Source organism: Pongo abelii, chromosome 16 (genome assembly GCF_028885655.2).
Source record: "Pongo abelii isolate AG06213 chromosome 16, NHGRI_mPonAbe1-v2.0_pri, whole genome shotgun sequence".
NCBI lineage: Eukaryota > Metazoa > Chordata > Mammalia > Primates > Hominidae > Pongo > Pongo abelii.
In genome coordinates, this window is record NC_072001.2 from 50,607,364 (window position 1) to 50,629,247 (window position 21,884).

General features: G+C 39.2%; 1 protein-coding gene across 18 annotated transcripts in view; it reads left to right on the forward strand.

The window, feature by feature from the left end:
* Positions 1 to 21,884, forward strand: part of SEMA6D (semaphorin 6D) — a 588,742-nt gene that overhangs the window by 515,263 nt on the left and 51,595 nt on the right. For 4 of the 18 annotated variants that reach the window (XM_054531131.2, XM_054531127.2, XM_063716037.1 and 1 more), the window contains exon 1: positions 18,879 to 19,234. The exons of 6 other annotated variants lie outside the window; for them this stretch is intronic. The gene's annotated coding sequence lies outside the window, so the exon portion shown is untranslated. 18 annotated transcript variants of the gene reach the window in all.

A 21,884-nucleotide genomic window follows, 5' to 3' on the forward strand; every position in this document is an offset into this window, starting at 1 on the left:
TAAACAATGAAGTGAAAGCTGTTTTAGATGTTCTGACACTCTATGGAAGTAAGTAACCAATAAAAGAGATGAGAAAAAAAGGGCCAGTATAAGCTTAGGTATTATTTAACAGACAAAATGATCAAATTTTCCAATGGCAAGAGCAAAATTTTATAAATGCTTTTTGCTGCTACTGCAAAACCTCTGGCAATAAAAATAAAACTCTCTTAAGACTTCTTCAAGGCATGGCTTCCAGGCTACTAAAATCTTCCTACCAGGGAAATCTTCTCAAGAGGGAAATGAAAAATGTGTTGATATAGATGGGACCTAAAAATGTGAATCTACTAAATGAGAAACATTTATAAATTTGATTATTCCCTTCCTGCCTGGAAATCACCTGTTACTTTTTCCCTTCTTCCATCTTTTCCTCTGATGTAGCTAATTCACATATATGAAGTAGAAATACATGGCACACAGGTATCTAGTCTGTCTTGCTAAACCCAGGGCAGGCATAACTAATTAATGATAATACGCTTTTTGCATGAGTTCTGCTGCAGCCACAGCATCTTTGTCAATGCAGCATTCCATGCAGTCACTATCAGAGTTGCCACAATATACTATACTTACTACTTACTTGCCTCCCATGAACTAGAGACAAACTAGATCCCTAAACAGTATGATTTTCCAGCCACTGTCATAACCTACCACCACCACTCCAAGGAGTAGCTATAACATTCTCCATTGTATGATTCAATAAAGTTAAATTTAAAATGGCTGTGAGAGCAGAGGCAGGCAAAGGGAAGTGACTGATTTTAAAAGAAGGAGAATATGAAAGAAGAATAATCCCTAAGTTGCTTTTTTATATTAATTATCTATACAATTTATTGAGCACCTGCTCTATACCCAGTCTAGTAAGGACAAGAAGGGTGAGCCTATGCCAGCTTTTTAAAGGCCTTTATTTTACTTCTCCTTTTATTCAATACTATTCAATGGGAACCTATATTTTACCTCAAATTACCTTCACACAATCATAGGATTTAGGTCAAAGAGCAAGACAACTAATTTATTACAAGCCTACTGTGTGCCAAGCACTGTGCAAAGTACTTTGCCCTTGCTATTTCATTTGTCTTTTACAATCCTATGAAGATTAATATTATCCCTATTTTATACATGAGGAAATTAAAACTCATCAAATTAAAGTGACTTTTCTGAGGTCAAACAGCTATTAAGGAGTGAAGTTTGGCTTTACTTGTCTCTATGCAGTGCGTTTTCACCACATCAAATCACCTCTGAAAAAGACCTTAGACATTTGTCATTCTGTTTAATTAACAGATCAGCAAAGCAAATCTTGAAAACTTAAGCTACCAGCAACAGACGGAGGATAGTGGCTGTCCCTCCATGTCGTGCCTAGGCATATACCTAAACTGCCCTCCTGCATTTCACATCAATTCCATTGCAAAGGAAGGGGAATATTTGTGGGAGAAAAGAAAACAAAAGAAAAGCAAGCAAATTCAAGACATTTCACTTTCCCCATGAAGACCAAGACAAGACAAGGATGTCGCTTCTCGCTACTGCTTTTTGACACATACTGGAAATATTAGCTAATGCAATAAAAACAATAATATGAAATAAAACTGCTTTTGCAGATGACATGATCATTTATGCAGAAAATCTGAAAGAATTGATGAAAAAACACCTCCTAGAACTAATAAGCAATTATAACAAGGTTGCAGGATGCAAGGTTAATATGCAAAAGCCAATTGCCTTCCTATATATCAGCAATAAGAAAGTGGAATTTGAAATTTAAAACACAGTACAATTTACATTAGCATCCCGCAAAATGAAATACTTAGAGATAAATATGTACAACATAGGTACAAGATTTATTTGAGGAAAACTACACAACTTTATTGAAATAAATCAAAAAGGAACTAAATAAATGAAAGGATATTCAATGTTCGTGGATAGGAAGACAATATTGTTAAGATGTCAGGTCTTGCCAAATTGATCTATAGTTTCAATGCAATCCCAATCAAAATCCTACCAAGCTATTTTGTAAACATCAACAAACTGATTCTTGGGAGGCCAAGGTGGGAGGATCACTTGAGGCCAGGAGTTTGAGACCAGCCTAGGCAATGTGGGGAGACCTTGTCTCTACAAAATATTTTTTTAAAAACAAAAATTCGCCACGCATGATGGCACACACCTGTAGTCCTAGTTACTCAGAAGGTTGAGGTGGGAGGACTGCTTGAGCCTAGGAGTTCAAGGTTACAGTGACCTATGATGAAACCACTGCACTCCAGCCTGGGTGACAAAGCAAGATCCTTTCTCTAGTGAATAAATAAATAATAAGTAAATAAATAATTTTTTAAAATTGATTTCAAAGTTTATATTGAAAGGCAAAAGATCAAAATAGCCTATTGAAGGAGAAAGTATAGACTAGGTGCAGTGGCATGCACCTGTAGTCCTTGTTATTTGGGAGGCTGAGACAGGAGAATCACTTGAGCCCAGGGGTTTGAGGCCAGCCTGGGCAACATAGCAAGCTCATATATCATTTTTTAAAGTATAGTATTGGCAAAAGAACAGACAAATAGGTCAATGTAATGGAATGGAGAGCCCAGATATTTGACAAAGAAGCAAATGTAATACAATGGAGAAGAGACAGCTATTTCAACAAATTTTACTGTAACAACTGGATACCCACATGGAAAAAACATTAATCTAGACAGAGACCTTATACCTTTCACAAAAAGTCACAGACCTAAATGTAAAACTATAAAATTTCTATTAGATAATATAGGAAAAATTCTAGATGACCTTGGGTTTGGCAGTGACATTTTAGATACAGCACCAAAGGCACAGTCTATGAAAGAAGGAAGTGGTAAGCTGGAATTCATTAAAATCAAAAATGTTTGCTCTGTGAACAGCACAGTCAAGGGAATGAAAAGATAAACCAAGGATTGGGAAAATATATTCCCAAATGACATATCTGATAAAGGACTGTTGTCCAAAATATATAAAGAACACTTAAAACTCAATAATAAGAAAACAAACAACCCAATTAAAAAATAGGCCAAATATTTCATCTGTATGTGAAATCTAAAAATGTTGAACTCATAGAAGTAGAGAGTAGAATGGTGGTTACCAGGAGCTGAGGGGAGGGGGATTGGGGAGATGTTGGCCAAAGGATACAAAATTTCAGTTAGATAGGAGGAATAAGTTCACGATATTTATTGTACAACATGGTGACTATAGTTAATAACAATGAATTCTATTCTTGCAAATTGCTAAAAAAGTAGATTTTAAGTTTTCTCACCACCAAAAAATGGTAATTACATGAGATAACCCATATATTAGTAAGCTCAATTTAACCATCTGCAATGCATGCAGACTTTAAAACATGTTGCACAGGATAAATATTCACAATTTGTATTCATCCACTTATAAATAAGGTTAAAATTAAAAAGACTTTTGGTCCGGAAAGTAGGTGAAAGTAGAAATATGTAATGTAGCATAGCAAAAATTTCCTCATATGGTATTGGAGAAGCTGCTTTAGTGATGATATATCCCCTTCCATGGTTAATGGTATGAAATGCAGGAAGCCTTGCTTTGGCATCCCCCACCTGGTTCTTCAGGCACAGTACTGCTTTTAACAATGAAGTTCAGACACACCTCTCTGAAGAACAAGGGAAACCTAGGGAAGCTGTACCCTCTCACCCATCCTTATTGTGAGCACATCCTCTGAACTGCTAGTTTGCTGGTTCTACAGTAGACAGAAAAAGTGGCCCACTGCGGTCAAAACTAGTCAAAAGTGTTTCCTATACTCAACATTTTTCTTCTTTTCAGCTGAATTTTTATTCAGAAATTTATATTAGCTTTAATTTTTCTTGCTTAAAGAAACACATTTTCCCAGTGATTTTTACCTACAGCCAGACACTGATGGTCATACTTGGCTGATGGATGCCTCTGACACAGCATTAATGTCTCTTCCCCATTCCTTGCCCCTCAATAAAACGAGCCAAAACCTTCAGAAACACCTCACCAACGAAGATATACAGATAGCAAATAAACATATGAAAAGATGCTCTACATCATATGTCATCAAAGAAATGCAAATTAAGCAGCAGGATACTGACTGCCACACACCTATTAGAATGACCAAAATTCAGAACACTGACAACAAGAAATGCTGGAAAGGACGTGAAGCAACAGGAACTTTCATGCATTGCTGATGGGAATGCAAAATGGTACAGCCATTTTGGGAAACAGTTTGTTGTTTTCTTACAAAACTAAACATATGCTTACCATACAATCCAACAATCGCACATTTTAGTATTTACCCAGAGGAGCTGAAAACTTATGTCCATGCAAAAACTTGTATATGGATATTTATACAGCTTTGTTCATAATGGCCAAAACCTAGAAGCAACCAGAATGTCCTTCAGTAGGTGAATGGATAAACTATAATACATTCGGACCATGGAATATTATTCAATATTAGAATGAAATGAGCTATCAATCTATGAAAAGACATGTGGGGAAATTAAATATATATTATTAAGTGAAAGAAGCCAATATAAACAGGCTATGTACTGTATGATTCCAACTATGACATTCTGGAAAAGGCAAAACCAGGGACACAGTGAAAAGATCAGGGGTTGAGAGGGGAGAAAAGGAGGGATGAGTAATCAGAACATAGAAGATTTTTTTAGGGCAGTGAAACTGCTCTGTATAATGCCATAATAGTGGATACATGTCATTATGCATTCATCCAAACTCCTAGAATGTACAGCACAAATAGTGAACTGTAATGTAAATGCAGTGTGTAAGTGTTTATACAAAAAAAAATAGATGGAAAGATTTTGTACATAGCTGTATGTGAAAATGAATTTATTTATTAAGAGCAGAAATATGCTTATTTCAAATTTCCACATACAACTTTTTCAGAAAGACACGATCCATTGAAATAACCCTCCAAAAGAATTTCTATAATCTATAGCAGGTGTACATGTTTGTTAATCAAGTGCTTAATGTTACTCGAGCTAGCCCATTAATTTTAGATCACTGCAATATATGGCATGGGTGAAATTATATTTTTATAGGCTATACATTCATTTTATTGTACTTTGGGGCCTTTTGTAAAATCAATAAAAACATTTTCATGCTTTTTTTCTAAGACATGAAATACAAGTTTGCTATTTAAATATAAAGGTGCACATTTGCATAGTTAAATTTATGACATAGGCTCTAACTGTGATTCATGCCACAGTATCAATAATAACATATTTTTGTCCAATATGCAAACTTTCACGTGCATCACTATTCCTGTGGAAAAAAAAAAATGAAAGGAACCCACTACACAGCAACCCAATTTGTGACAATTTCCAGAAACTCCTGCAGAGAAAAATGATGACTGTGAAAAACAGTTCCTGTTCTTTGAATTTGCATTTACATAAAGGAAAATAGAAAATTAATATTATTATATAGATAATTCTGGCAAAAGAAACCACAAAAAAACCCTGCAATATCCAAATCAATAATGGAGATAAAAAGTATGGTTAGATCCAATACTAAACAATGGCCCAGTTCTCTCTCTTTTTCAGGGCAAGGGGAGATAGGGAGGTTTAACTGTGTGTGTATTTACCATCTGATGTTGGAATATTTTGAAAAGTTTTACAAGGCTTCAGATTTTCTTAATAAAGATTAAGTTGTTTGCTAATAAAATTAATTACTCTTAATGAAGGAAAAACCTTTTCACAGTACATGGGAGTGTGTAAAAGAAAGAAAATTATCTGTTGCCAAAACCCAGGGATTTTTAATGTTTTGATATATAGCTTTACACAGACACACATACATATGCGCTCATATATGCAGTCCTCATTTTGCTTTTGCTTTTCAAAAATGGAAGCGCATGAAATAAGCTCTTCTATAGCATATTTTTATCTCTCAGTATATAGTGGATATCTTTCTTTCTTTCTTAAATTTTTTGTAGAGACAAGGTCTTAGTAAGTTGCCCAGGCTGGCCTCAAACTCTTGAACTCAAGCAATGCTCCCTCCTCAGCCTCCCAAAGTACTGGGATTACAGTCATGAGCCACCATGTCCAGCCTACAGTGGATGTCTTTCTGTGCATTAAGTGTTAATATATACCATCACTTTATATTTTTAAAATATTTTGTATAGTTTTAATATATACCATCACTTTAAATAGTGAGTTTTTGCTGCCAATCTCAGAATATACATGATAATTCATATTTTGGGGCCAGGAACAGCAGCTCACGCCTGTAATCCCAGCACTTTGGGAGGCCAAAATGGGCAGATCACTTGAGCCCAGGAGTTCAAGACCAGCCTGAGCAACATGGCCAAACCCCATCTCTACAAAAAATTAGCTGGATGGGGTGGCATGTGCCTGTAGTCCCAGCTACCCAGGAGGCTCATGTGGGAGGACTGATTAAGCCCAGGAGCTCAAGGCTGCAGTGAGCCATGGAGCCATGAACATGCCACTGCACTCCAGCCTGGGCAACAGAGCCAGACCCTGTCTCTAAAAAAAAAAAAAAAAAAAAAATCTTGTCTTACTGCATTGATTAACACCTTCAGAATAACGGTAAATAACAGTAGCAATTGATGATTGATATCCATGGCTCTTATTTTCTTTAAAAAAAAAGGATTCTTGTATTTTACCAGTAAGAACTGTTGGATTTTGAAATGAGAGGTTTACATTTTAACATGGCAAAAAATTATCCTATTCTAGTTTTGTATAAGAGCTATAATCAAGATGTACTTAAAGTTTTTTTTAAAAAATGTTCTATAATAGTAAAAATTCACTTTTCTGGTAAGCGTCTTTGTGTTACCACTCAAGCCATCCATTCAATAAATATATATTTAGCTAAACATTGTCCTAAGCACTTGGGATAAATATAAGTCCCATGCTTTCTAGCACAGTTGAAGGCAATTACTTTTACTCTGAATCACCTATGGGACACAGCACAACAGTGAGGCAGGAGAGCAATGGTACCAAACGGAGAGAGGGGGACACTAGAGGGGCTTATTGTAATGGAGAAGGAAGGGAGGCAGATCAAAGCACCCCCAAGTGATTCTGATATGGCCGCCAAATTGGGCACTGGACTTTGGTAATATCTAACTTTAATTTAGGGTTTTATAGTTTTACTTTATAAAACTTACACGATGTTTTTACCAACATCATTTACTTTACCCCTAACAATAAACTTCACGTTAAACATTATCTCAACATTACTGAAGAGGAAACTGAAAGTTGGAATTGTTTAGAGCTCAAAGCTAAGCCGAAAATCAAAACTTGTACTCTTCGTACTTACCCTTGTAAAATAATTGAATAAATGTAATACATGACTTAATAATTTTCATAATTTTTGGCAGTGGGATCTAGAATTCATTCTTCCCTGATTTTTTACCCAATCTCTCTCATTTCCTCCTTCAAGCAGAGAATCACCTCTTAATCACAACAGGCCTTTCCAACCAGTGTTTTTCCCAGTACTTCTGAAGTACAGGAATACCTAAGACCAGTTCCCCAGGAAATTCCTGGGTTCTTGACGCACATTGACTTATGCTATCAAGAGGTAAGAGAGGAAGTGCAGGGCCAAAGTTTGTGCTGCACTGTGAAGCATTTTGTCTTTCTATGAAGCCCTCAAGGCTTAAGGCCATTACCAGGGAACCAACACCTTCAGTGGATAGCCACACTCCTATGGCTTCCAATCAAGGGCAGCCTGTTCCTTCTCCAGAATGAAGACTGCTTCAGTCCCAGAGCCCTTGTCCTAATCTACCTCAGTTACAGGGCACACGTGAGAGACTGTTTGGGCAAAGGATGTTGTATTTTTCTGCCTCTTTGCAACTTAAGGAATATGAGAGGAAGAAAAGTGGTAGAGGGAACTCAGGAGGCCAGATCAGAAATTCAGTCTCTGCTGAAAACTGCCCCAGATCTCACTGCTAAAGTGGGATCTTGAGAGCTGTCTGGCATATTAAATATTCATCAAAAGCCAAACACTATTTTTTCAACATTTGACTGAATAAAAGTATAAATTTGTCCCATCTCTACTCTTGGATTGCTCAGTTATACATAGCACTAAATTACAGTTTTAATGAAGTCAGTTTAAAAGATGAGGAAAAAATCCTTTGTAGTTTATTCCTGCCTTTCATTTTCTCTTAATTTAATCATAAACTAAAGAGATTCATAAATGTTTATGGAGGGTAATAAAGTGATATTTTTAATACAAAGGTTGCTTATGTAATTAAGCATACATTCTATGACATTCTATGTAAGTTGAAATGGTTTGCATGAAATTGACAAGTACTTATATCTGTTTTATTTCTCTCTGCATTAATGACAAATCATAAAACAAAAAGAAAAGAAAAGTAAGTTCCCGGCAATGTAAGTACCTACAGTTCGCAAATTGAAACTGCAGATGCTGCTAAAGACTATCTTTTTCTTGGAAATGTTCCATTAAATTTAATTAGATTTCTCATTTGCTTTCCTTTTCACTCTGTCTCTGGACCTCTCTCTCTCTCTGTCTGTCTATTTTTCTCTCTCTCTCTCCTCTAGATATTAGGAGAACACTATATAAGTTGTTTTAAAATGACCCACATAATATGAATGAAGAAACAAATCACCATAAGAAAAAAAAGTGCCCATTTTGTAATCCTACAACTATTACATGATAAATTGTCCTGAACGTACTGCTACCTCAAAGCACCCTAACCATTAAATAATACCGTGATGCTCATGATATCCATACTCACTTTTCATAAGCTTTCCTTTTCAAAATAAAATGGAAAACTCTGCTTAAAGAATTAAAATTATATCCTATATATTTCAGGGGGTTTTTTGTAAAGAGAATTGGAAGTGATCTAATCTTTTATTGTTATAGCATTTTATCATCTGGCTGTCAAGAGGTGATTCTTTTTCCCCTGAAATGATCTACTGTCTTTTATGTTTCATGTTAGCATTTCAAATCAAGTAAAATGACATGTTCATGTTGTCCAAGAAAATGGAGAGAAGCTACTGAACTGTGTTTCCCTAAGTTCATTTACACTTTAGCAGCAAATCTTGATGATCAGAGCCTAAGGATGCCTAAGTTTACATGGAGTGGTAATGGTTAAGTAAATTGATTTGGGCAATTTTTCAACCTCGTCTACACCACACTAAAACCAAAGTTCTCTTAAAATTTCTGAAATAATGATTTTTATATAGTTTCATTAAAAGTTTTTAAAGTATCTATCAGCATTTTCTATAAAAGTGTCAGGCTGAAAAGATATCACTAAACAGTCAGCTCAAAAAAGATAGTAGATAAAATATGATGAATTGCCACGTCTGCATTTCCTATGTTTGCAAGCCGCCAGTAAGACTGCATGATTTCCAAGTTGGAGGACAGAGTCTAGGAATGTGAAGGATGAAGGGTTTCTTGTGCACGTTCTCTTGAGCACGTACGCCTTCAGAAGGTAGATAGGCTAACCTGCATCACTGGATAAAAACTGGATTTCCTCTTACTTTTTCGTATGTATGTGGCTCATGTAGATTTTGGTATTTTTCTGGAAAATATGTTCCCCCAGTCTACTGAAGTAACTGTGTAATAATTTCCTATTTTCTGCTGGGCATCACCTCATGGACACCATGCCAACCCTTTAAACTCCATTTACCCAAAACCATACTCAATTATCCCCCCATTAATTAACCTTTTCCACCTCATGTTTCTTTTATCAAAATTCAACTTTTCTTAAATTTGGCCAGACTAAGAAACTTGGAAAAATCTCCCACATCCCCTTCCCTGACACTCAAACATCTACCAACTCTGCTGTGTCTTCTGGTTGTATGTTCCCACTTTTCTATTGATTCTACCTCCATTAAAGTCATCTTCTGTCCCGACCCCTACACTAGCATTCTTACGTCGGAAACCTCTTGCTTCTCCAAGCTGTATATCCTCCAGCTTGAGACAGCTTGAGAGCTGTCTCTCACTCAAAAGCATTACAATCATCTTTTCCTAAAAAATCTGTCTTCTAAACACATGAGGAAAACGTTCAAACTCTAGCACATGCCAATTAAGGAACTCGGTACAGTGATCTCATCCTGTCTCTTCCGTCACATTTCCTGTTACTTGCCTCCAAGAACACTAATCGTGGCCCCAGTATACCATCCCCTATCACCCTCCCCTGATTCTGTTGCCCTCTCTGCCCAAAGTACCTCTGTTAGAGTTTCTACCTGTAGATATTTATCTTCCAGCGTGACTCAGCTTATAGGCCCCACATCATGAAGCTTCTACAACCTGCAGTATTATGCATTTCCCCTTGTCCTATACATCCAAAGTACATTTTCTCTACCTCTGGGTTTAGTATTTACAGTATTCTGCTACATGTGATGTTAACTCTTTGCACATCTGTCTCTTCAGTCAGGTTGCGTGCTCTCTCACTTATTATTCCATCCATCAAAAGTCTCCTAGGTTCCTATCTCAGCCTCTAATTCTAGACAGTAAGGATACAAAGACCTAGTTCCCTCTCTCAGGGAGCTCTGTCTAGTAAGTAATAAAACATGTTAATAAAGTTACATGGTGAGATAAGTGTAATAAGGAAGTCCAAAGGGCAGAGAATAGGGAGACAGTGTGATAAGCACCAGACTTAGATTCAGAAGACCCAGGTTCAAGGTCTGGCTCTGCTATGTAACTGGGTTATCTTTATAATAGGCAAATTTCCCAGTTGCAGCTTTCTCATTTGCAAAAGGAGCACCCCTACCACATAGTGCTCTATAAGGACCAAAATAAAATTAAATAGTAAATTTCCATTTGTGCCACCAGATCTACTCTTAATCCTTTTTTCACTACTCCCTAGAGGTTGACCATTAAGGACTGCATCAATGGGCCTTCTTGCCCTTTGTCTTCAAGTGAGGTTGAACCAATGAAGAGCACCTGCAGGGGATCAGAAAGAGGGAAGAGAGTGGGTGGTGATATTTATTTCCCCATCCCCTTCCTACATGTCACCCCAGGAGGAGAGAGTCCCTTGACTGAAGGACACAGCTGCTGCAAGTGGGTCCTCTCTACGGTCTTCATATCTCCAGGTTCTGCTGGAGCAATTACCTCCCTCATCTGGCTCCTTAGGACCTAGAGGTAGTAAAGGCCCCAGAGTAACTGGCCCCTATGGTCTCCCTGTACTCTACCCACACCTTAATAAACAGTCCCTTTATTAAAGGCTCCTTAAATTACCAAAGTCAAGTGTGCCATCTGTTCCCTGCCACAACTCTAAATGACGAAACTGCTTTTGAAATTTTAAGTTGCTGTCTAAACGCAAGGTATTTCTCGTTTATCTCTGTGTAGCACTTTACACAAAGCAGATTGCTGCTATTAATAATAAATGGTGAAATGAATATATGCAAGAATGAATGAGTGAATGATCCTGCCCCCTTCCACTTTAGTTACAGTCTTATGCTGGGGATATATCCTTGTCACCTTGATTAGATTTTGTAATGCCCTGATTTGATTTGAGAGGTCCCCTTTTCCCTTGGAACTCACTGTCTCTTAGACTGTCTGCAGAAATGTCAGCCCTTGTATATTTCTGGTGGTTTAACTTGAAAGGGCAAACTTTGTTTCCAATTGCTAGATATATCCCCCTTCTCTAGGCTGCACATTTACTTGATATCTAAAATAGGTTACTTATTTGTTTATTCATATTTTTTCTTCTTCAACATAAAAACTGGCAGAAAAAAAAAAAAAGTCAAAAGCAAGCAAAGTGATTGTTCCTTTACTACATGGGAACCAAGATCATATTTAAGGAGTCAGTAGCCCAGACTGGGGTAGTTTTCTCAAAGCACAATAAATAAACATCAGGCAAATAAGTTCCTCTACTGCCCCCTTTTACAAGCAAAAGCCTAGCCAATGACTGGGCAATTGGATAGCCTAACCAAAAGATCTAAACAAAATAAATCACAGAATCCAGTAGCTTGATATTTATGAGGAACTGAAATAGTGGCTGATGGATTAGCTTTTTATATTAAATTAACTTATTTCCATCAATTATAAATTATCCTTGTCTCCTGAATGCTCACCTATCTCAATGATATAAGAGACAAGCATTTCTTCTTATTTCAATATGACAGTTACTGAGGTTGATGGCTTATAAATGAGAAAGCGACCCCTGGAAACTGTCTTCAGAAAACAAATTTTTGAGTAAACATATTTAATAATATGCCTTGGATCTGAGTGGGTATTATTCATTAGCAAATAATTGCATAACTGGAATTCTTAATTAAAATTTGTGACGAGTAATGAAGCTGTTTATTTTATAATTACGACCCAGAAATTCAGAACATATTGTGGTAGTTTATGAACATAATTCCAAAGATTTTATTATAGCAAAAGAATTCATAAAGCCTTAAACAGAAACTCTTGGAGGAAAATACACACACATGCACACACACACACACACACAATGTGTGCAATGATATAGTGGCAATAAGATTTGAAAAGCCAGCCATCGAATACAACTATAACCAAAATATTCAAATTTAATGGGTGCGTGATATTGTTAAAAACCTCTAACCAGTCCTTCTGGACCTTTTTGGATTTTCCAGAAAAGCTCTCAGCCAAGGAGGTTTTCATTTTAGCTGTGTAAGTGAAACACAAAGGCAGACGACGGCAAATTCTGTGAGGCTCCTGTTTTAAGCTTTCCTTAAAAATATCAATTTGAAGTGATTTTTTCAGCATATATCACAATTCAAGCTTCTAGAAGACAGCCACCAAGGAACATACCCTAGCAATTGTCAAATGAATCCGATAATGTTTAAATCTAACTTGGTTGCTGGGGCCAACCTACTAATAAGAAAGTTTGTTGTAAAAATGTATAGGCCTGAATTATTTTTACTCGATGACTGGCAATTGATTAGGTTCGAAGGCCAGAGGGGTTTGGGAACCAGAACTTGAGCAGTACACTTTGTGGAACCAAAGAAAAGTTAAACAAACTAAGTTTCTCTTGAGCCTCCTTCTAGGACATAAATGAACCCCCCGTAACTGGGACTGGTGGAGGGAGCACTTCTTGCCACTTCACCACAGCTTAAGAGGGCATTTTGGACTTCAGACAACCCCTATTATTAAAGCCAAACTCTAACAGTGTTTGCTTTTGATTTTTATCCCAGAAGATCAGCTGCTTCCTGTCCCCCTAACACACACCTCCCTTCACTCCCTTGCATATTAGCAGTGTAATTTTAATAACTTCAATATATTCAACGTTAGTAAAATGTCTATAATAGTAAATATCCTATCTGAGAAGGCAAACAGGAAAAAAAAGATTGTTTTCATTTAGTGCCTCTTATTTGGAAAGATGGAAATTACCCAGAATTCTATTCTCTTTTCCTTAACCAGTAGGTGGCACTAGTGGTTTCTGGCAATGAATCAGCTCTCTGTACCCATAATGTAGGGGTTTTTGTGTGTAAAACATTCAATGATTAAGATTTCGGGGAAGATGAGGAGGATGTGAACATATGGCCCTAAACATTAATTGAAACATTTATAGCTTAACCAAAGAGGTTTATTTTAATATAAACCTGCATGATGTGAAATAGGTCTTATTATTATTTACAAGTGATTCAGAGCAGTTATATGAATAATAGAATGTATATAATATACAGAGGTTTAAACTATGCTATGAATCCTATCGCAGATGTCCTTACACTGGATTTTATGTGACAAGCAAAAATTATTAAAAATTTTGACATTGAAGCACACATTTACTTGCAGTCTAGCTTTGAATATCTAATTGTGGGTTTTTACTTTTATTTCCTGTGTTATCCAAGACATAGTTTTTAAAACTTGTGCTTATATCATTTTTCATAGAATGGTATATTAGAAAAAAAAATAAGGATTGAGGGGCAAACAAACCTAGATTAGAATCTAGGTTACCACCTACTAAGGCAGAAAACCCTAATAAGATAGTTATGAAACCAAGCCTAGGTTTCTTTGTTCATAAAATGATGTCTGTCCCAAGAGCTGTGGTGAGAATTAATACTATTGTATCTGGCCAGGATCTGGGATGAAACAGGTGTCCAGTCAGTTCCTTCTCCCTTTGTCGGTTTGAATTTTAAGGTTGGCAGAAGCAAATAATAATAATAATAAGATTAGGTGGGTAGGTTTGTTTTTAAAAACTAAGTTTTAGGTATATATTTTTAAAAGTAAATAAACTTTTAATTTCTACCACTTTTAATTAGTTTCATTATCTTTCTCCTTGGTTAAGATATTCTAACATTTAATAGGTATTATTCAGCTCCGATTCTTCAAGGTCAGAGGCTTGGTTACTGTAAATTTGTAGAGAGAAGTCTGTCAGGAATTTGGACTCTCAGCTTCCTTTTTGTTGGGATGTAAGCTGGCATTCCAGTATCCTAAGTATTCCTTTTCAAAGTACAGATAAGCACAATTTAGTGACTGACTGAGTTGCCAGCTTTTTGTATGACCCACCCTTCAAAAAGTTCGTTTTGCTTCTGTTTGTTCAAAAGATCTTTGATAAAATGATAGTCTTCATATCTCTTGTCTGTTTGCAAAAGAGCTAGTGTTATTGAAGGCTGTTTGCTGTTCATCTTTCTTATGGAAATAACAATATTTTTTTAAAGCCTGATTCTTATTTGGCTTGGGCACTCAGTGTCCTTCCACACAGTGACACCTACAGAATCATAAGCAAAATTAGATAAGTAACTGATTTATTAGTTCCATAAATGCACAGTGTATTCCCTTTCCTCAGAGTGTAGAGCAAAAATTATTCATGCTGAGGTAGAATAATCAAAATGACTTTAAAAAGCACATTTTTATCATTCTAAACGTAAGCATTGCTGTGGTGGTATACTATCATAGTACATAATGATAGAAATGAATTATGTCAGTAAAATCTTGAGGCTTAAGATTTACTGTGATAAATATTTTTCATTAAAGTGAAATATCTTGGCAGAGTCACTTTCATATGCAGACTGTTGACACAAGGAGGCCAGCTGTGCCTATGCAGATGCCGAGATTTGGGTCTATATTATTAATGATTTATCATGTCATGGAGAGCTTAGATTAGTTTTGAAAGCAATCCCTTGCCACAAAAGCACTTTCTATAATGTGCGAACGCAAGGAATACTATATGTGCATTCCAAATTAAAGTAATCACAGAAGCTGCAGCAACCTTTGAAATTTCATTACCTCTTTTTATTTTGAAACATGAAATTCTACATCCTAAATTTTATTATTCATTAAAATTCATACAAAATGTTATTTCATATCAACTGGATAGTGAGTGGTGTGTGTATCAGAATTAATAGACATATACACATAGATAAGAAAATGAAGGAGATGGAATGGAACAAACATTTATTGCAAACCGATTGTGTAGTACGGACTTTTGCCCTTAATCTCACATTTAATGTGAGGTTGGATTAAGTTTCGAATTCAATTCTGCAGGATCCCAAGATTCTGCTGCCTTCAGAGAATCTGTAAAAGCATTGTTTAATATTTATTCAGTGCTTGCTTTGTTCCAGGTCAGATGCTAAACACTTTACATGCATTACCACATTCCGTTTTTATAAAATCAATTTGAATATTATTATCATCATCCCTGTTTTCCAGATGAGAAGACTGAAGCATGTGTGGCTAAATAAATTATCCCAAGTCACAAGTCTAGTGAGAGGAGGAGGCTGGGTTTCAATCCAGACTAATATTCCAAAGACTTCATTGTCATCTATTGCTTTTAACTATGACCTCACTATTAACTACTATTACAACTAAGTAAGGGGTAGAATTCAACTCCTACTTGGTTACTACTCTATGACATTAGGCAATTCACTTAAACTCTCTAAGTTTCAGTTTTCTCATCTATAAAAATGATAATAATAATAATAGTACTTACCTTGTAGCATTGTTGCAAGTTAATATTTGTAAAATGCTTAGAACAGAGTTTGGGTGCATATTAAGTACTGATGTTTTGTTTAATAACTAACAGTTAAGAAGTTGTACTTTCTGATGACTGATGAACTTTTATTAACAATTACACACACAGATTTTCTGTAATTTTCAGATGACTGTTATGCTTCAAACTAGACTTTAAACAAAATGACTGCTTTCCACTGATGGGAAATGTATGTAGATAATATTTAAGCATAATCACTAACCATGTAAAGCATTGAGCCCTTTACAGTTTCTTCTGGTGAAAACACTCAATTATCTCCATTCATCCATACCTTCCTTCTTTTACTCATTTAACAAACATTCTCATGCCAGTACTTTGCTGAGTACTGGGGACACAGGATGAATAAATGGAGAAGCATCCAATCTAGAGCTGACTGTATTCTCTGGTTTAGCACATAAGGGAGTGTGAGAAAGTCGTAGGTTCCATTGTTAGATCTGTTTAACAAGTATTTATTGGGCGTCCATTAAATGCCAGGCACTGTGGTAGGCACTGGGACTGTCTAGGTAAATAGAGATTTCTGCTGTTAAGGAGTGTTGAGTGGGGAAGACATGCTAAATCGGTAATTTCCCTTCAATTTACTTAATTACATAAGTGAACTGGTTAGGGGAGCACAGAAGAGAAGCACTTATGTCCATTGTAGGGGCTAGTGGGATGAGGCAAGTTTTGACATTTAAACAAATTGTTGGCTAGAAGTCAAGAAAAGCAGAAATTAAACTACATACCAATATGGGGATGGAGTACCCAGAAAGCAGAGACACCATGAAACAGTGTGGCACAGTGGTGAACCGCAAGTTTCTGGGTAATGCTAGCATCTAAAACATAAGGTAGGGAGAGGGGGGAGTCGGGCTGGAGAAGTAGCAAAGTTAAAAGGTTAAAAGTGTGTCAAATCAACTGATGAGACCAAATGCTAATAAACCACAGCAATGGTAGCTGCATAAAGAGTTAGCAGTTTTCCTTAGACTTCTTTCCACTAAAATCCAAATAAAAGGAGTGTTGTTTTCCTATCAAGATTCTTGGAACCAGGGAAATGATAAATGCTTAAAAGTAATATTTTGGTCTTGGCCAGAAGGTAAAGGATACCATTTTTACCATGCCACAGTGAAGAGCCTACTTCCTGTCTACTTCCTACCTCTCATCCCCAGCAGGCCAAATACAGGGATCGACTCCGAGGTCTTCACTGATAATGTAGACTGAAAACATGTCTAATCCATGGCTTGAAATGACCTACCAGCATATCCTTCTGCAATCTAAAAGTTTCTTTTTTCCTGGATTTAGGAACTCAGTCTAGGGCAAATTGCACTCTTCAGGTGGCACTCTGGAAAGCTGGCGATTGTGGAATTTTAGCAAGGAATTTAGGAATCTCCAGAATTGAATTTTTTTTTTCCTCTTTGCTGCTACTGCAGATGCAGGACAACTCAAGAGCTTTCTGTCTCCAGGTGGGTGGCAAGTTGACTCCTCATCAAGCCAATGGCCACCCCCTTGCAATCTTTATGCAATGCACAGTATCCTCTGCCTGCAACGGGGGCTTGCTCCCTTGATGGAGAAAATACAGAATAACTGGACGCCAGGAAACAGGCACAGCTTTCTGGGTCAGAAGTTGGCTGGGGAAGGGCCCTGACTGCCAAGTAACTTGCAATGATGTCAGAGCCCAGCACAACCAGAAAACACCAACTAGCCAGCCAACAAAAGACCTAATAACAACAGGAAAAAAATCACAGAGCTGTGTTGCCAAAGCTGTTCTTTCCACCCCCTACTCTTTTCTTCTCATTGGAAGAACAGCAGGAAAGAGTATATTTTAAAAGACTCCTCATCCTTCTCTCCTCTTCTTTCCTTGGGTTACGCAGTGTTAACTAGGGAGGAAATAGTCTCCGGATGAGTCCTGCAGCAGTTGCTTGGGGTGTCTTTTTTGAGTTCCTTTTCAAGGCTGTCCTTGGAAGTTTCAGAAACAACGAGGACCAGGGTATTTTTCCTAAATGTAAACATGTAACTGTGTTTGAGAGAAAGCAGGAACCATTGAGGAAAGGAAGTCCTTTCTGCGCCCCTCTCTTCTCTCTTTCACGGTAATTAACCATACTCAAATGAAAATTAAAAGTTTGGCGGAAAAAGCTCTCTTCTTTCCTTTTCTTTAAACAGGGGCATCATGGTTCATTCTAGCCATTTAGAGCCCTCAGTGATCCATAATTCAACTGGAAATTAATAAAACACAGCCCGTTCTTGGAAATGAAGTTTGAATTAAAATCCTCTTGTTTTGGAATATATGACTTTTTTTTTTCCTTTGATTTGTGACAGTCAGTTTTAAATGATGTCACTTCAAGGACATTTTCATTTCTCCCACAACATATTACACGAAACACTTCCCTGTAAAACCGGCTCATTAGCCTGCAAAATTATACTGTACAGAATGGCTTTCATTCAAAGTAGAAATGGGATTTTTCGTAGGCAATTTCTGTATTTTATAAAGATAAAGCAATGTTTGATTGCTTGCTTCCCAGCTGTTTTGCTTAGTGGTTATAAAGAGAAATGGGGGGCGGGGGGGGGGCAATGTGGGGGCGGGTTTGTAAAGATGTGCTTAAAAAATAAATCTTACACTGGAAAACTAAGGCAGAACTTCACGGAACAACTGCGCCCGCAGCTCTCCTGGGCTGCTGCAGTGATTTGTCCTCTGGGTGTCTGGAGGAAAGCTCTGAAAGAAGTGAGCGAGAAGGAAAAAGAGGGAAAGAGGGAGGGAATCGAAAAGGTTGCTTCGCAGGCTGCAGCACCCACCGCGAGCTGGATGACTGAGGCACTGGGAGTTGCTAGAAGGAGCAGCTCCTCAGAGGTGGGGAGAGGGAGGGTGCGCAGCAGAGCGCCGGAGAGGAGGGACGCGGAGGCCACCGAGGGGTCAGCAGGGCCGCGGCGCCAGGGTGTGGGCCTCCAGGCGGCGCTGGGCACGGTTCACCCGCGAGGGCGAGCGCGCCCGGCCGGCCGCGCCTCCTGCCGTCCGTGCCCGGGGGTGGGACCCGCGCCGGGAGCTGCCGAGTGCGTGAAGGGAGCCAGGCTCCGGCTCGCCTGATGGATTGACTTGGAGATGGATCGAATTACACCATTTGCCGTGCATCGGTTTGTTTTGCTCCTGCTCTGTCCCGCTGCTGCTGCTGCTGCTGCTGCTGCAAGGGGTGGTGGCGAGTTTCAGGATTCTATCAAGGAAGCCAAGACCTAAGGAGACAGAGGGATATCTATTTTTACAATATTTTTCTTTATTTTCTTTCTTCCTTGCGCGTGGCAAGCTTTTTTTTTCTTTTTCTTTTTTCTTACCAGCCTCCCCACAATGAGGTAAGGCCGTTTTCAACAATTTGCTAATGCTCTTGTGGCGCCCGGTGGGGGTCGGAACCTGAGATCCCGTATCGCTGTGTGTGTGTGTGTGTGTGTGTGTGTGTGTGTGTGTGTGTGTGTTGCCACTGGACAGTTGATTTATTTTCCAAGCTGCTCTCTCTGCCTGCCGTGCAAGGGACGCGCAAAGGGCTAGAGAGGTTTAGCGGACGCGTCAAAACTGGCAAAGCTGGAGGCTTAGGGGGAGGGGCAAGTGGACTTGGAGGCCCTCCTCCACTGTGCACCCCCTTGGAAAAAAAGCGGCGGGGGCACCAAGTAAAAGTTTCTTGCCAGGCAGAGCCAGCCCGGCGTCCCCCGCACATAGCTGGGGGGAGCAGGGGTTGCTTCTGTGCCGGGCACAGCGTCTCCAGGAGCCAGCCGGGGAGAGCTGAGCCAAGGCCGAAGGAGCCGCCGCGGGCTTAGCCGACCCCTCCCGCCCGTTGGCCCCAGAGCGGACACTGGGACGCCCGGGGTCTGGCAGCTCGGGGCTCGGCTAGGAGCGGGCGGGCGAGCATTCGCCTGCGTCCTGGAGAAGGGGCGCAGCGCCGCAGTTGAGGCCGGAGCAGCCCCTCGCGGGCGTAGGTTACCTGTCAGTGAGCCCCCGGATTGCACGGCCCCCGGGTAATGCCTGCCGGCGAGGGGCGGGAGCTCGGGTGACTTGGCCATCCCCATCCCCGGCCCCCCGGGCCCGGGCACCGGCTCAGGCCCGGAGGACGGCCACTTCCCACCGTCCCTCTCCCCTTACTGGCAGAGCGCGCTGCGGGCGGACTCCCGGGCCCGGAGCAGCCCACCGCCCACCCGGCGCCCGGTGTCTCCTCCCGGCCGCTCTACCCAGCAACTTTCCGTGCTTTGTTCCCCGGCTGGAAATGCTTTACGGAAGCGTCTTGGACAGGGTCTCCGCCAGGCGGCAAGAGCTCGGTGCTGAGATGTGTTACGTTCTCATCTCCCCATCAATTATGGATGGAAACAAATAAGGAAGAGTCAATTTTGCATGAGCCCCTTCTTCGGCAACGAGAGGCGTCCTGCAGCCGGGAGGGAGCCGCCGCTCGCGCAGGCAGCCGCTGGCAGGGGCATGGTGAGGAGAAAGGTAGGGAAACTTTTATTTCCCGTCTTGACAGCGGCGGTGTTTGTCCCTGGTCTGCAGAAACTGATACAGCAGCCGCCTTCCTTGGGTAATTTAGGAGAGCTTGAAGCTTCTTCTGTCATGTGTAATTCTTGGATTGAAATGAAAGGTCATAAAGGACTTGGAAGTGTGGACGAGAATTGGGTTTGAAAAATTTGTTCTCCATCCACTCTTGGGACCATTGCTGTCAGGTGATTGTTTAAATCCTGAACTTGTTAAAAGGCGAAATGTCAGGGAGCTGGCGGGGCTGGGGGTGTGGAGGGGGATTGAAGTCCCGGTATGAATCGCAGTGTTTGAGGAACTTAGGGCAGTACTCCCTGTTCTGGGGTGACCATTCGGTAACTGATGTTCCAGCATCCCGAGCCCTCAGCGCCGTCAGCTGGATGATCTCACACGGAAGGCGCAGCACATCGTTACTATAGATATATAGACTTCGTCAACAGTCATTGGACCTTATGTCTGCCACTACAGCGGGGGCTTTCCTTTAAAAATAACTGTAGTGTTTCCTGTTACTTGGGGTGAAAGGGCAATGAGTAGGACGATTTTTCCCCAAAACTTCTGGCCAGTAAGAATTTTAAGTCTGTAGTAAAAATTATGGGTGCTTTTTAAGGTTGCCCTTCCCCCTACTTGATATTTGGGGCCATTAAGTGGATTATTTTGTTTATTCCAAAGCTGAAGTCCCTGGGAAAGGTCTAACATTTTTCTAAACTGGTTTGATCTCTGTCCCTTAGAATAGGAAAAATACTTGTTTAAAGAAAATTTTCAAGGTTTCTTCCTTGTAGTATAAAGAAATCTCATCTCAGACCGCTCAAGGGAAGGATTTTATTCTCCTTTGGTGGCTTAAAAACAATAGGTTTTGGTACTGGTTTACTCATGCTGTTAAAAAATAAATCCCCTTACTCTCTTAGGTGTCTAACTCAGGAAATTAAGTTGTGTGTAGTCATGTTTAATGTAGTGAGTGACAGGCATATTCTGTCAAGCTGGCAGATATTACACAAACATTTACTCTGGCTTAGATAAATAGAAAATGCCAGATAAGCTCTGAGATTTGGGTCTATATTACCATGAACCTAAACATCTAGAGATAAATAAACCATAGCTCAGCCATAGCTGAGTTTTGTTTTTTATAGTTACTGTCTGTGCTTTGTTTGGTTTAGGTCTCTTAGAATGTACTTCTAGAAAGACAGTTAAATAGATAACCCTAAGGCTTCCAAAATGTGTTGTTGAGCAGACTGTTTTCTTTCATTGGCACATTTTGTTAGATTCCTACCTGGCCTTATTCCTAGTAGGGATGCTATATCGATAACCTTTCTTTTTTTTTTTTTTTTTTATGGAACATTTCTGTGACTCAGGAGAGTATGCCAGAAATATTGTGACTTCTTCATCACCAACAGCTGGTTAACTTGAGTTTGATTTAGATTTGTGGGCATTTTGCTGTCTTCCTCTTCTTTCTCTCTTTTTTTCTTTTGGTGCCCTCTAATAGCACCATCT